The 14190-nt window shown below is 47.5% G+C and overlaps 1 long non-coding RNA gene across 1 annotated transcript; it reads left to right on the top strand.

Annotated features, from left to right (window-relative positions):
* The first annotated feature begins 1665 nt into the window (after positions 1 to 1665).
* LOC125963711 (uncharacterized) lies at positions 1666 to 5250 on the top strand. Its single transcript, XR_007476101.1, has 3 exons — positions 1666 to 1679; positions 2192 to 2314; positions 5192 to 5250. It is a non-coding gene; the product is annotated as an uncharacterized LOC125963711 (long non-coding RNA).
* Positions 5251 to 14190: the final 8940 nt, after the last annotated feature.

Below are 14190 nucleotides of genomic sequence, written 5' to 3'. Positions count from 1 at the left end.
AAAAAAACTATCATCATGGTTAGGATACAGTAGAAAAAGCAAAGGAGTGAGACACAGCTCAATGTGAGCCATCAGGCAACCATCTGTGAGCCTGGAGCTTCCTCCACAAAACAAGGGTGTTGGGCTAGATCACCTCTAAAATCCCCTTTAGCTCTAAAACTTTGATGGTTAGTCAGGATCCAAAAAAAAAAAGGCAAACAGCACTATGAAGGAGAGCTGTAGAGTGAAATGGACAATGGGCTTGGAGTCTGAGGACCTGTCTTTAAATGCAGGCCACTTGCTACCTGTGGGACCTTGGACAAGGCAGATAAGGTACATGAGCCTCAGTCTCCTCAGCTGTAAATTGGGGATAAGAATGTTAGCTATTTCACAGGACTATTAGTAGAATAATATTAGTAGTATTTATTGCTAATAAATTAATAATTTATTACTACTAATAAAATTATTAGTAGAATAATCCTGTGGAATTCTAACAAGAGAATGCATTTGCAAGTGTATATTGAGCACAGGCGTGACTAAGTTCTGAGCTACTGTTGCCAGGGGTGTATCTATTGGCCCACACAAAATGTTAAGGACATAGGGATCTCTTTTTAGTTTAAATTTCAAGTAAAGACTCTTCCCATCAAAAAAAAGGGAGTTGCTTAACATCCAAAATTCCAATGGTCAGACAGCATGGAGTGCAGCTGCCAACACAACACTGCTGATCTCAACGGGCTTTTTCTTCCAGCCAGAAAAGCCACTGATGGGGACAGGACACTGCAATATCACAGGATCTCCCTAGATTACCAAAGACTTCCCACTCCAAGGGCCTCAAAGCAAGAAGCAGGCATCTCAGCACAGAGTGGACCCCAGAATACAGAGGGGCACTTGGACCAAAATCCACACCAGACCACGACCAATCTCAAATCCACTGAGCTAAGAGACCTGACCTGCTCCTTAGTGAAGAGGACGCAGAGGTCAACATCAGGACAGCCCACATTGTCTCTGCTTGTGGAGATCACTGGTCAGCTGTCACAAGAGTGAGCCCTTCCCAGGAAATACTTTGGACAACATCCAGAAGTCTCCAGTTGAAGAAGAGCTCTCATTCCACACACATACCTGGGCTAGTGCGCCTTGCCTGACGATTACAGTCAGGACTCCAGTGCCAAGAGGGAGCAAAGCCAGGGGAGCCACTGCCTTCCAGAGTTCCATCTGGGGGTTGCTGCTGTTACAAAATGTCTAGCATATAGTGTTTGTCACACAACAGCTGACACCAAATGCTACTTGAACAACATCTTACTTGTGTCTACTATTTGCAAGTGATTTTCCCTCTATTATCTCCTTTAATGCTTTCAATAACCTGGAGGGAAAGTTGACATAACAATACTCATTGTGACAGCCAGTAGTGCTGTTCACCAAACCTTTCCAGATCTCCCCCTTTCTGGGCATATGGTAAGATTGCTCTTCCCTTCACCTTTGGAATTAGAGATGACTATGTGACTTGCTCTGACTAATGAAAAATGAGCAGAATAATGTGTGTTACTTCCAGCTGGAAGTACCATCATTTGCGCCCAGTCTCCCTGTCCCACTACCACAGAAATCAGCAATGTTTCTGATGGTAACTATTTTTGCCCATCTCTGTCCTAAAATAAAGACAACATGTAGCAGAGCCCTCAGTAGACCCAAGATGGACACAAAAAGTGAGTAAGAAATAAATCTTTGCTGTATTCAGCAACTGAGGTTTGAGGGTTGCTTGCTACTGCAGCATGAGCCTATGCTGACTGATACAAGCATGTCAAAGATAAGAAAGCCAATACTGAAATAGGTTAAGTGAACTTACTTGCCTTAAGTAACACAGCAAGATAGTGGCAAAACAAGCATTTAAAGGACATTCTTTTTGAAGCTAAGTTCAATATTGCAAAACTAGTTTGAGTCTTGAACTTAGACCCTTTGAAACTAGAACTACATAACTTCTTTCATCCTTGTCATCAGTCCCCAGGAGCTCAGCTTCTGGCAGAAAAGAACACACAGAACAGTCAGTTCATGAGTATCTTCATATGTTGAAACTTCCAGGAGGCTGGAACTTTCCAAATATAGCCAAAGCTCACACTATCTGTAAGCAGATAAGGCCCTGTATTCTGCCTCAGTTTCCCTACTAATGGAAGAACAAAACCTGGCTTAGGTCACCAGCCCTTTCTACTTTCCTATTTAGGGCTATGTGAAGAGACTAGTACAGGCATACCTGTACTTGAACCAAGAGACGGCTTAAGCAGGGGAGGCCAAAAGTCCTGCCCACAAAGAATTACATCCCCCTTAATCCATGCCAGACTACCAGGTAATTCCGAAGAAACCTAAGAGGTCTGGGAAGGCTGGGAATAACTGTCAATGGAGTTCACTTATCAGTGACGAGAAGTGGACTGGGGCCTCAGAGGTACAGCCATGTCCAGCATAGACTGCTCCTCTAAGAAGAGGAGTAGATCCAGCTCTGTCACCTGGAGGTAAAAATAGCCTGGTCACTGCTCTTAGGATTAGCTGCTGGTCCAAGCCTTTTAATGGAAGACCTGGGTATACCGCACAGCCAGCCTCACCCCAGCCCAAGCCTGCATAATGGCCTCTTGGGCAGCCCATCAGACCTGTGGTCACTACACAATGTCCTTTGTAGGTTCCTCTGAGTTCACTCACCCTTGTCAAGCAGTTCCAATGTGCTAGGATGGTGGGGTGGGTGTGGTATCTCGGCTCCCAAAAAGGAGCACAGGGATGTCCAAGACAGGAGGCGCTGGTGTAAATCCAGCATTTACCAAGTGCATACAGACTTAAATCATTTAGGCTTCACTATCTCCCTGTTGGATTGATGTTCTCTTCATTTTGTAGATGAGGAAACTGAGACCCAGGAGATAGTGCCTGCCAAGTATTAAGTACTCACGTAAATAATAATTCTTATTATTGTCATCATCATCATCATTATCATCATTTGGAAGATCCAGACTTCAAAGAGTTCCGTGGTATCTCCAAATTCCTTCTTTTAGATACCAGCAGACTCTTTAGATCAAAATTTCTCAAACTTTGATGCAAATCAGAATTACTTTGAGAGTTCTGAAAAAAATGCACCTGCACGGATTCTACCCCAATCCAACTAAATAAGAACCTATAGGTTTGGAGCTCAGGCTTTGGCCTTTTATCTTGCAGATAATTCTACTATACCTCCTAAGTTAGAGAACCACTGACATAGATGGAAGAAAGTTCTACAACCACCCACCTACCTACACACCCACCCCCCCATCCCAATATCTCAGTCTCCTCTGCATTGGGATAGGGCCTCTAAAGTCTGATTTCCATTGTCTTAAAGCTTGGGGGCCTCATCTCTGATCCTTAGGGATCAGCCTCCCCACTGCTGGAGGACACAGCCTCTAAGATGGCCCCGAATTTGATCCTCACTTCCTGGTTATACCCCTGTGTAAGTCACTCTCTTTGAGTGTGGGCTGGATTTATTGACTCATTTCTAACAAAAAAGAATATGGCAGAAGTGATGGGATGTCACTTCCAATACTGGGTTATAAAAAGACTGTGGCTTCCATCTTGGGCACCCTCTTCTGCTCTCACACTCGCTCACTCTGAAGGGATTCAGCCGCTATATTGTGAGCTGCCCTATGGAGAGGCCTGTGTGGCAAAGAACTGATGTCTCTAGCCAACAACCTACCAACAGCCATGTGAGTGAACTTGGAAGTGAATCCTCCCTCATCAAGCCTTGAGATGACTACAGCTCCAGCCAACCTTGAATACAGTCTTGTGAGAGACCCCCAGCCAGGGGGGTGTCCAAAAAGCATTACTAATAAAAGCCTAGCTTCCTACAAAGACATCAAGACTATTATCAATACATTTGTTCAGGAAAAACTCTTCCCAGTGTTGTCCTGTTCACACTTGTATTAGTTTTTCTTACCAACAGAATTTCTTACAAACAGAAATGGTGAAACAGTAAATGGTCATTGTTTAAGCCATGAAATTTGGAGGTAATATGTTAAGAAGCCATAGGTAACTAATACAATTACCCTTGGGGCTAGAGCATAGTGGTAGGCAGAATAATAACCTGCTCCCCAACCCCTGCAAAAGATGCCCAAATCCTAGTCCCTGGAACCTGTGACTGTGTTACTTTATATGACAAAATGGACTTTGCAGATGTGATTGAGTTATGGATCTCGAGATGGGGAGATTTTCCTGGATTATCCTCGTAGGTTCAGTGTAGTCACAAGGGTGACAAGCAGGGAAGAAAGGGGCCAAAGAATCAGAATCAGAGATGAGGCACAGTAAGAAAGGTTCAACATACATTGCTGGCTTTGAAGGTGGAGGAAGAGACCATGAGCCAAGGAATGCAGGCAGCCTCTAGAGGCAGGAAAAGGCAAGGCAACAGGTATTCCCCTAGAACCTCCAGAAGGAACACGGCATTGCCAACACTTTGATTTTAGCTCAGTGAGATCGATTTCAGACTTCTGACCTCTAGAACTATAAGATGATACGTTTGTGTTATTTTAAGCTACTAAGTGTATAGTAATTTTTTAAAGCAGCAATAGGAAACTAGTGCAAGTGTGAACAGGACAACACTGGGAAGAGTTTTTCCTGAACAAATGTATTGATAATAGTCTTGACATCTCTGTAGGACGCTAGGCTTTTATTAGTAATGCTATTGGGATGAGGCTATGGGGTTCATGAGAATAAAGATGAAGTAATTAGTTTGCCTCCAGAAGAGAAACCAATGGGAGTGGTTTGCTTTCCTGTCCCCAGAGCACTCACCCAATACCCATCAGCTGCCCCACAAATGCATGCCACAGACTAACTCTTTCGGAAACTTACTCACAGGGTGGGACTAATGCAGGACTCTAATGTGGGTCAACACCACTTGAGACGTCTATGTCATCTCCAAGTACCATCAAGGCAAAGAGCTTCCCACACAATTTTCACCTAGCTTTCCTACTGATGTCCCATCTCCTCCCCACCACTCAACCTCCAGAAGATGGAGGCTGGGTCAAGAGTAATGGGGTAGTACTGGGGAATCCCTAGACTTCCAGACCACTGAGATTTCCAGAGCCGTACCTGATTTTTCTTTACTCAAACAAGTAACCTCCCCATCTCCACCCCAGACAACCCAGGAGTCTACCTACTAGACTGCTATTATATTAAAATTTCTCACTTTACTGATCTGATCTAATTCTCTCCCTAGCCAATCAATGAAGCAAGTGGAGAAACTAAAGCTCAGAGAAGTTAACGGATTGCAAAGCCAAGAAGATTCCAGATTTCCTGATTCCAGCCCTACATTCTGTCAACAAAACCACACTTTTCCCACTTAACAGCAAAAGAACTTGAATTAAAATCTAATTGCAAGGGCTGTGAGACAGACAACTGAGTTCCAAGGCTGGCTGTCACAGAATGGCTGTCATTTCCCTGTGCCTCGATTTCCTCATCTATAAAAAGAAGATCTATTAGCGAAACGTGAGACAGAGTTTGTGATAGTGTCAGGGAGCTGAGGAGGAATACAGAATTCCCCCCAAAATCACTAGCCACCCCCACTCAGATTTCCAGACCCAAAGCTGGAAACCATGAGAAAAAAAATTCTCCAAAGTTTTTTCTACAACAAACTTTGAATGTGGGTGTGAGCAGTACTTTAAGGGTTTATAAAGTGACACGTGGATCACCTGTCAGGGAGCCAGGATTGGAATACTGGTTTTAATTACACCGAATATTTCACTTTCTTATGCAGAGGCATAATCAATTATCTTATTTAAAGGCATTACGATAACGTGTGTGTAAAATGGAGCCATTCCCTGTATTGCATTAGATTCTACTAATTATAGGAGAATGTTTGGAGCTAAAATGTCAGCTTGTCATCCGGATGGCCTGTAATTCAGGATTTGCATTCACAGATGGGAAGGGAACTCTGACAAAAATTGCGTTCAGCTCCAGCTCATCTGGCCTTCGCCTCACAGGCTCCAGCAGCATGGAGAACACTGAAACACGGATCGTTGCTCTACCCGACCCCTGTCTGCCACGATGGCCAGTGGGTGCTCCAACTCTTCCCTTTCCCAAGAGGGCAAGACTGGGAGGAAGGTTTGTGGGGCAGTGACAGGGTGAGAGGGCAGCAAACCACACTAGCTGCAAAAATGGAAGAGCAAAATCCCTCCTGAAGACCCACCCACCCTCCTATTTCGTTTTCTTCCTAGTATCTGAGATTCTAAAAGTGACATTTAAAGGGATTTGTGTTCCTAAGAATTTACAATCTTTGGCTTTCTTGGAAATAGCGATCTGATGGATTTAATTCAATGCACATGTATTTCATGAGCGCCTACTATGTGTATCATACCGGGGAGTTGGCTTAGAGGGCACTGGTTAATAGTGTGGGCTCTAAACTAGACCGCCACATTGGCCTCTGGAACTTACTAGATGTGCACTCTGCACCAAGTAACTCTTGTGCCTCTGATTCCTTGTCTGTAAAATGGGGATAGTAGGATCGTTACAAGCTTGAGATAGATGTTATTTGTGAAGTGCTTAGAAGGAGTCTGATGCCAACTAAGAAGTCAAAGATAGAAATTTCTGTTTTTCACAAGCCACCTAGTCTGTAGTGTTTTGTTATAGCAGCACGAACAGACTGAGACAGCCATCCACCAGGTTTCAATGGTCCCCTGCACCCCGATGAGTCCCACACCTCCACCCAGCCCTGGCCTCTCTCCTGAGCTCAGGCCCACATGGCCAACTGCGTCCACTGTCTCCTTCTCATACCCGTTCATCTCCATCTCAGACCTGCCCTCCTCCCACCTTCCTTAGCGGCATTGTTTACTCACTTCCCCGGGCTGGCAAACTCCATGGCATCTCTGACTCACCCTCCTTGCTCATGTAGTCATTCATCAAATCCTGTTTTGTCTCAGAAAAGTCTTACATGTCATCCCTCTCCCTCATCCCACCACCACCACCACTGTCACATCTCCTTGCTGTGGCGGTCAAGGCCCTTCTCTCCCCCAGTCTCATTGGCAGTGCTTCTCTCTCCCTGAAGACCTACTATGTCCCAGGCACAGTCTCAGGCACCTGTCATGGAGGCCCTTCCAGGGACAAGGTGCTCATCGGAGGTCCTGGGCTACATCTGAGAATCCAAGGCTCAGAGAAGCCAAGCATTTCAGTTATCTATTAATCAGTAACAAAGCACGTGAAAACTCAGTGCCCTGAAACAATGATGATTTTTTTATTTCTCACAATACGTGTTTTCAATCTAGGTGATCCTTCTGCAGGTCTTACCTGGGATCCCTCATATGGTTGCAGTCAGCTTACAGCTCACCTGGAGCTGGAAGGTCACCTCACTCACATGTGCTGGCTATGGATGGGAGCACCCTGGTTCTCCTCCACATGGGTTTTCACTCTCTACTAGGTTAGACAGGCTTCCTTTCATGGTGGTCACGGGACAGCATTCCAAGAGAGTAGAAAGCAAAAGCGATAAGGATTCTTAAGGCCTAGGCTCCAGAACCCACCTATGACATTCCCACCATATTCTGTTCGTCAAAGAAAGTCATAGACCAACTCAGTGTGATGGGGATGAAGAAACTCTGCCTCTCAGTGCAAGGAGTGGTAACATCCCATCGCAAAAGGGATGCAGGGAGGCCCGATTTGGGGGCCCTAATTAAAATGAACTGGCTACCACACCAAGGAACTTGTCCACAGTAATTCATTCAACTTGAAAATCCTAGAATATGAACCAGGGTCTTCCGATGCCAATGTTCTCCCATTTTTACATTTGCTGTTAGACCTGCTTCCCACCAAGAGGAAGTCAGCAATGGATGGGTCACCAAGAGCAGCCATGGTGGCCACTTGAGCTGGGCCACCCTGAATGAAAGTAGCCAGCACCATCTCATTTTCCAGTAGCTCTGGCTGACGGCAGCTTCCCGTCCCACCTTCCCACTCACTGCATCCAACTTGCCTCCAGCAAGAAGCATAATGCAGGACTCGAGAACTCCCCCAGGTCCCCAGACTCCATTAAGGAGCTGATTAAAATTTGATGCTCCCATTTAACACCTATTAGCAAACACAGTGCCCTCCTGCTAAGAGAGAGAACTTGGAAGAGGGGGTCTCCCCAGCTCCCAGTAGCACCCTTCCTGCCAAGGTGGCAAACCATTAGATGAAAGAAAGATAAAGCAGAGATGGATGGGGAAGGAGGACCATCTCTTCCTGAGCCCCAAAGTGGGTCTGAGAGCTTAAGTGTCCCGCAGTGAACAGTGGGACTGGGCCAAAGATAAGAAATTGGCATCTGAGAATCTGCATCCCTAAGTGATGGAGAGAGGCCACCTTCTCTCCCCTGCCTTCCCACCAAGCAAAGCTCTAAGTTGTCCAAGACCATGAGAAGATGTGTCGTGGGAATGAATGTAATCAGGATACAAATGCTCCAAATGGCAAGAATTGGATCTCTGTTCCCAAGGTCAGCTCTGGGAACTCTCCAGAGAAACTCCCAAAGGGCAGGGGATCCCAGAGAAACTGACAGTATTCCATCTCTCCTTCCTAAGCAGAATGTCTCAGGGGCAGACCTGTTGAATTTGGGGTAGGAGTGAAGAGATGATCAGCCAAAGGTTGGCTGAGTGCTTACTATGTACCAGGGCCCGGTGCAAAAGGGGGCTTACACAGAACAGGAAACAGAATATCTACCCTCAAGGAGTGTATAATTTCACTGAGGCCACAGGTGCACACACATGCAGTTAAGTTAACAACACAAGGTGTTGGGAGCATAGAACTAGACTTGGCTCCCAAGCTCATCACTTACTAGCTGCGTGAGAAGCTTCTAAAAAGCTAATTCACACTCTCCTGGTTAACACTTAGCAAACACTGTGCCCTCCTGCTAGGAGAGAGAACTCAAAGGGGGCTTCCCCGTGACCTTGAAGAGCAGCGTGGCAGCCATGAAGAGGAGCCTAGCAAGTCACATTTAATCTTGAGCCTCATCTGTAAAACGGGGATGATAACACCCATCAGATTGTCATGAAAGTGGGATGATCTAGTGCATGTGAAAGCCCCTTGCGAATGTTCAACAGCTATTCAAGGTCACAGCCTTGTGATTAGTGTGTTAAGTATAACCCACCTCCTCCAGGTTGTGGAGCTTCCTGTGGCCACTGAAATAACATGGAAATTGATATGTTTTAAGGTTTATCCAGGAAGCTTTTTTCCCTACGAGGCCCTCTCCCTAAGATACAAAGCCCTTCCAGTCCCACCCCATAACCATGGCTTCGACCACATCCCATAATAGGTGTTTTCACAGCAGAGCCCATGATAGTCCTTCGGGGAGGAGGGTGACTAGGGGAGCCCCATGATGACCCTTGCCTGTAATGTGGACATTGCCCCAACACACTCACCTCCCCCCTCAGGATCCTGTGGTTAATTGATGGCTCCCATGATCTCTGCCTCCCCCTTTGGCCTTTTCCTCTAACCAGGGTCTTCTGCTCTGGGACTCATCACCCTCGGCTTCTCTTTGAAGCCCTGTGTTTCCTCTTTTACCCAGAACAAGAACTTGGCCAGCCCTCAGCACCACTTTCTGAGGGTAACGGGGACATCACACCATCATGGCGCCAGGGGAGGGCCGGCTCGTCAGGGAAGACTGCAAGGGAGGTGGGCGCCCAGCTGCACCTTGAGGAAAGCATCTCCCAGATCTATAGAGGGATGGGGTGGTCTCAGCAGAGGGGCCACGGTGTCTTGCTGGGGCCAGTGCAGCAGAGGTTCTGTTGGGAACAGTAAGAACTGGACCTGAATGAGAAGACTGGAGCCCTGTGGAGGCCGGGCCTTCCCTGCCAGGCTGGGGAGCCAGATGTGCCCTTCGAACCATGGAACCCACCGAAAGTTGGGCGCTTTTGAGCAGTAGAGGGATGGAATGGAATTAAGGGTTTTGGGATGGTACCCTGGCAGGGGTTGGGGAGGTGCCTTTTCCGGGAGGACAGCTTTGGATGCAGGGTGACTGGAACCACTCCTGCGGCCCCGTCAGTACCCCCCACCAGGCTTCACAAAGGGAGACCGCAGCCAGAGGCTCAGCAGGTTGCCCGAGGTCTCTCTCAACCACCCCCTTGATTCCTTGCTCTGGAATTAAATGTAGACTCCCAGCAGAGGAGCTACTTGCCTGACTTCTGTCACCCCAACCCCTGCCACCTCCCCGTGCTCTGCTGTACTCTCCTCCACCGCCTCCAGTGTGACCAGGTGCCCATAAAAATGTCCTTTCGGGTTTTGGGTGCCTCATGCTCCCAAACTGCCTCCGGCAGGGTGTCCAGGTTGAAAGATGTTGGCATATAGATTAATTAACCCAAGATCCGAGCTCCCCTTTTTCACTCACCAGCTGGGGCAAACTGCTTAATCTTTCCAGGCCTTGGTTTTCTTATCTGTAAAGTGAGACCATAAACTCCCTTTGCAGGACAGTGGTGGGATTGAATGACATAATGTCTATAAAGCTCCTGGTGCAGAACCTGGAACACGAGTGGGAGGCCCCTCCCTGCCCCTCCTCTGAGGCACCATTAGATACCTATTAGCCATCACAGTGAGGGCACATAATGGGGTGCTTGTTCACAAATGGCACTCCATTGGGAATGCGACCTCAGAGATGACCTCCTCTCCTCCCTGCCCCCATATCTGGGCTGTTTCCACCTGTGGATTCTCCTCTCCAGTCTGGCTTCTTGCTCCTGTCCCTGCTGTTACTGACTCCGTTCAGGCTCTCATCACCCCTCCCACAATCTACTGAGACAACCACTTCCCGGACCTCCTGCCATGACGGGGGCTGGGGGGGCCTTTCTACAAAGTCAAGAAATCTCCACTAGAGCCCCATGGCCCTCAGGATCAGCTCAACTCCTTTTCATGGCTTATAAGGGCTTCCCAATCCCACCCCAACCTTCTCTCCAGTCTTACCCGCTGCTCACTGCCCCACCTCGCATCTGTAGTCCAATCACTCCAAACTCCCCACTGTCCGGCAGGCACCCCTGCTCCTGCCTCCTTGCCCAAGTAACAGCACTTGCCTCTGCGTAGAAAGCCCACCTCTCCCCTCCCCAGCATACGGTCCCAGTGAAACCGTCATCTACTGAGAATCTCAGACCCAGCAAAGACTTCCCTGGTACCCCTAATGGACTCCACTGCTTTTTCCTCTATGCTAGAAGTCTGCAAACTATGACCCAAATCCAGCCAACCGCCTGCCTTTCTACGGACCATGAGCTGATAATGGTTTTACATTTTTAAGTGTTTTTTTAAAAATCGAAAGAAGAAGAATATGTCAGGACACGTAAAAATGTTGTGAAATTCAAATTTCAGTGTCCATAAATAGTTTCATCAGAATCCAGGCACACACGTTCGTTTATGTATTGTTTCAGGCTGCTTCTGCGTGACAAGGGCAAAGTTGAATGGTGGCAAGAGACTGCATGGCCCGCAAAGTCTAAAACATTTACTCTCGTGGCCCTTGACTTAGCAGAAAAGCTTGCTGACCCCAGATCTAGGCTGCTACGATTTTCATTTCAAACAGCTCTTGTCCTAGGATTCCCTGTCTTCTCTGTGGATGATGAGCAAGTTGAGGAAGAATCTTGTTCAGCAATGTCCCTTAGGCCTGTTCCAGTCCCTGGCAATAGTAGATGTTCAATTAATATTCTGTTCCCACTGGACACACCTCTTCAACTGTCCCCGCCCCCGCAGGCAGGCCCTGACGCCTCGGATCCCTTATCACCACTTCTACTATCACCCTACCCCCAGCCCTGGCGGTGGTAGGGTCTGCTGGAGACACCTCCTGAAGCAGTGAGCGAAGAGCATTACTCCCACCTACAGACACAGAAACTGCAGTCTAACCGGATGAGCTGATGTGCCTAAGATCATGCATTTAGGAGGGGAAGAGCAGAGATACCAAATCCAGACCTTTCCCTGCACACAGCCCACCATGTGGAGGACCAGGAGAGCCAGGATTCCTTCAGCAGCAGAGTACCAGGACCAGAGGCAACTCCCCGGGAATGTTTGTGGCGTGGGGCTTATAAGCAGCATTTGTCTAATAAAGTAATTTATGAACATCTTACATCCCCTAATTACTTGTCACAATAATGTGAGGCATCTCCCCACATGCTTGTTTTTCCCTTCTGTGGCACAGAGTGGGAGCTCCTGGGCCTGGGAGGCGGAGATAAATATAGCCCTTCATTTACTCACCAGTCGGGTTGCCTGAATGCACAACCGTACACGTCGCCACCCCGACACATGCTAAGCCCGTGCACGCGAGGGGAGCGGAGCTGCTTGGACCACATGACGTCACTGACACTCTCGGGCCAGTTCTAACTTGGAAAGGGACTTGTCCAGCATGATGCCAACTGTCCACAAGTGGGACCATTCTTTGGGAGTTACTGGGAGGCAGATTTGGGTGTGACATAAGGAGGAGCTTTTCTGATGATGAAGCATCTAACAATGCCCAATAGAGGGCATTTTTCACTAGGTGAGGATGAGTTTGCTTCTGAGGTTCCCATGGGTTCCAAGTCCAAGACATTCTATACTTAGAAATGTTCCACCCACTTTGCCTCAGCCTCCAGCAGCTCAGATTGAAGCACAGGGGGCGTGGGTGGGGCTAGGGATACGGGGGAAAGGCAAGGCTCTCACACAACAGTTCTGCAGCTGTCCTCCAACTCAACTCATGTCTTTCTTTAGGGTCCGATGCCGGGTTCTGTCACCATCTCTGCCTCTTGGGAGAATCAGTAGCAGAACCCAGGACCACATATGTGGTCCTAATTCATTCCTTTCTGGGTCCACACTCCCATCCTCCCTCAGCTGTCCCTTCTGGTGCCCTGTGTCCCCCAGGCCTCCCTAACTCCCAGCACCCCCTACTTAGAGCCTTGATCAGACTTTATTTCCCCATCACAGTCTGGAGGCCACAGATACAGTGATCCTAAAGAAAAAGAGTGTGTGTGTGTGTGTGTGTGTGTGTGTGTGTGTGTGTGTGTGTGTTTCTCCTCTTTCCATATGTGTACATGAACGGAACTGGCCCCAAATTTTCTAGAAAACAGTCCCACCCTAGACCAGCAGAAAACTGCTTCCTCCAGGCAAATTCTCCTGTCTTTCATGGTCTTGATCAAAAGGGTTCCTCTCCCTTGAAAAGTTCTGGGTGGATACAGACCTGAAATATCTGGTTGGGTGGTATATGTCCAGCTCATCCCAATGTGGGGATTCATTCCTGGGGTCACAGAACTCCCCTCCTCTCTGATGTCATTCTGTGAAACACCAGGGCTGTGTGTGTTCACAGCAATGCCCTCTGAGCCCAGTTGTGTTTGGTAAAATACAACAGCATTTGCCAGACATCAAGGTTGATTGGAAAGGCCTTGGACAAACAGACAAGTAGAGTTATTCAGAAGAGATAGAGACCAGGTCTCTCCAATGGAGATGTCTCCCGTAGAGACCCCTTATTTCCCAACACCTCTGCCCAGCCACCTGCGTCCACCCGAGGTTTACCCAGTCAGCAGCTTTTTTTCTCATTGGTTATTCCAGAAGACCATATTTTCTTTCTTATCATTTCCACTCCTGTTCCCTTCTACTCCCTGAGCAAGCTGAAGTTTCCTGCATTCCCATGGCAATCCTGGGAACCAAGGCAGAATATAGAGTGAGCCCAACTTGGGTGATATTGCACCTCTACTGAGTTTCAGCTGTACAACCTGGTACCAGCCATTTAACCTCTATTAGGCTCAATTTCTTCAACTATAACATGAGGGTTGTAATATCTATCTTGGATGGACAACTGTCATTTTTGCCTACCCAGCAACCATTCTCCCATTTTCCAGTGTCAACACCATGATTTTCCTTTGGCGAAACCACATCTTTCTTACCATGTGGTTTAGATGGGGCTGATGCCCCCACCACAAGTGGGCAGATAGCCCTGGGTTGACCAGTGAGAGGACAGCAATAGCTTGGCCACAGTGACTGGTTCAGGAAAGGCTCTGTGACCCAGGCCAAGCCAATGATAGTCAGCCCTGGGATTTTTGCTGAAGCTCTCTTTCCTTGGGAATTGCTACAAAGGTAGAGTAAAAGTCTAGAAGCTGCTGGTGGCCACCTTCGCCACCACATGAGGCATGTCTGTCTGAGAATGAAACCAGTACAGAAGAAACCAGAACTGAGAAATACAGAAAGAGATTCTTTAGGACATTATTGAGGACCTGGATCTAATCATGTCTAAAATTTGTCCTTGAACTTCCCATGACATGAACCAATAAA

This window comes from Orcinus orca, chromosome 2 (assembly GCF_937001465.1).
Source record: "Orcinus orca chromosome 2, mOrcOrc1.1, whole genome shotgun sequence".
In the NCBI taxonomy this organism is placed as follows: Eukaryota; Metazoa; Chordata; class Mammalia; order Artiodactyla; family Delphinidae; genus Orcinus; species Orcinus orca.
Note: the sequence above shows the minus strand (reverse complement) of the source record. Positions and strands in the feature narration are given on the sequence as shown.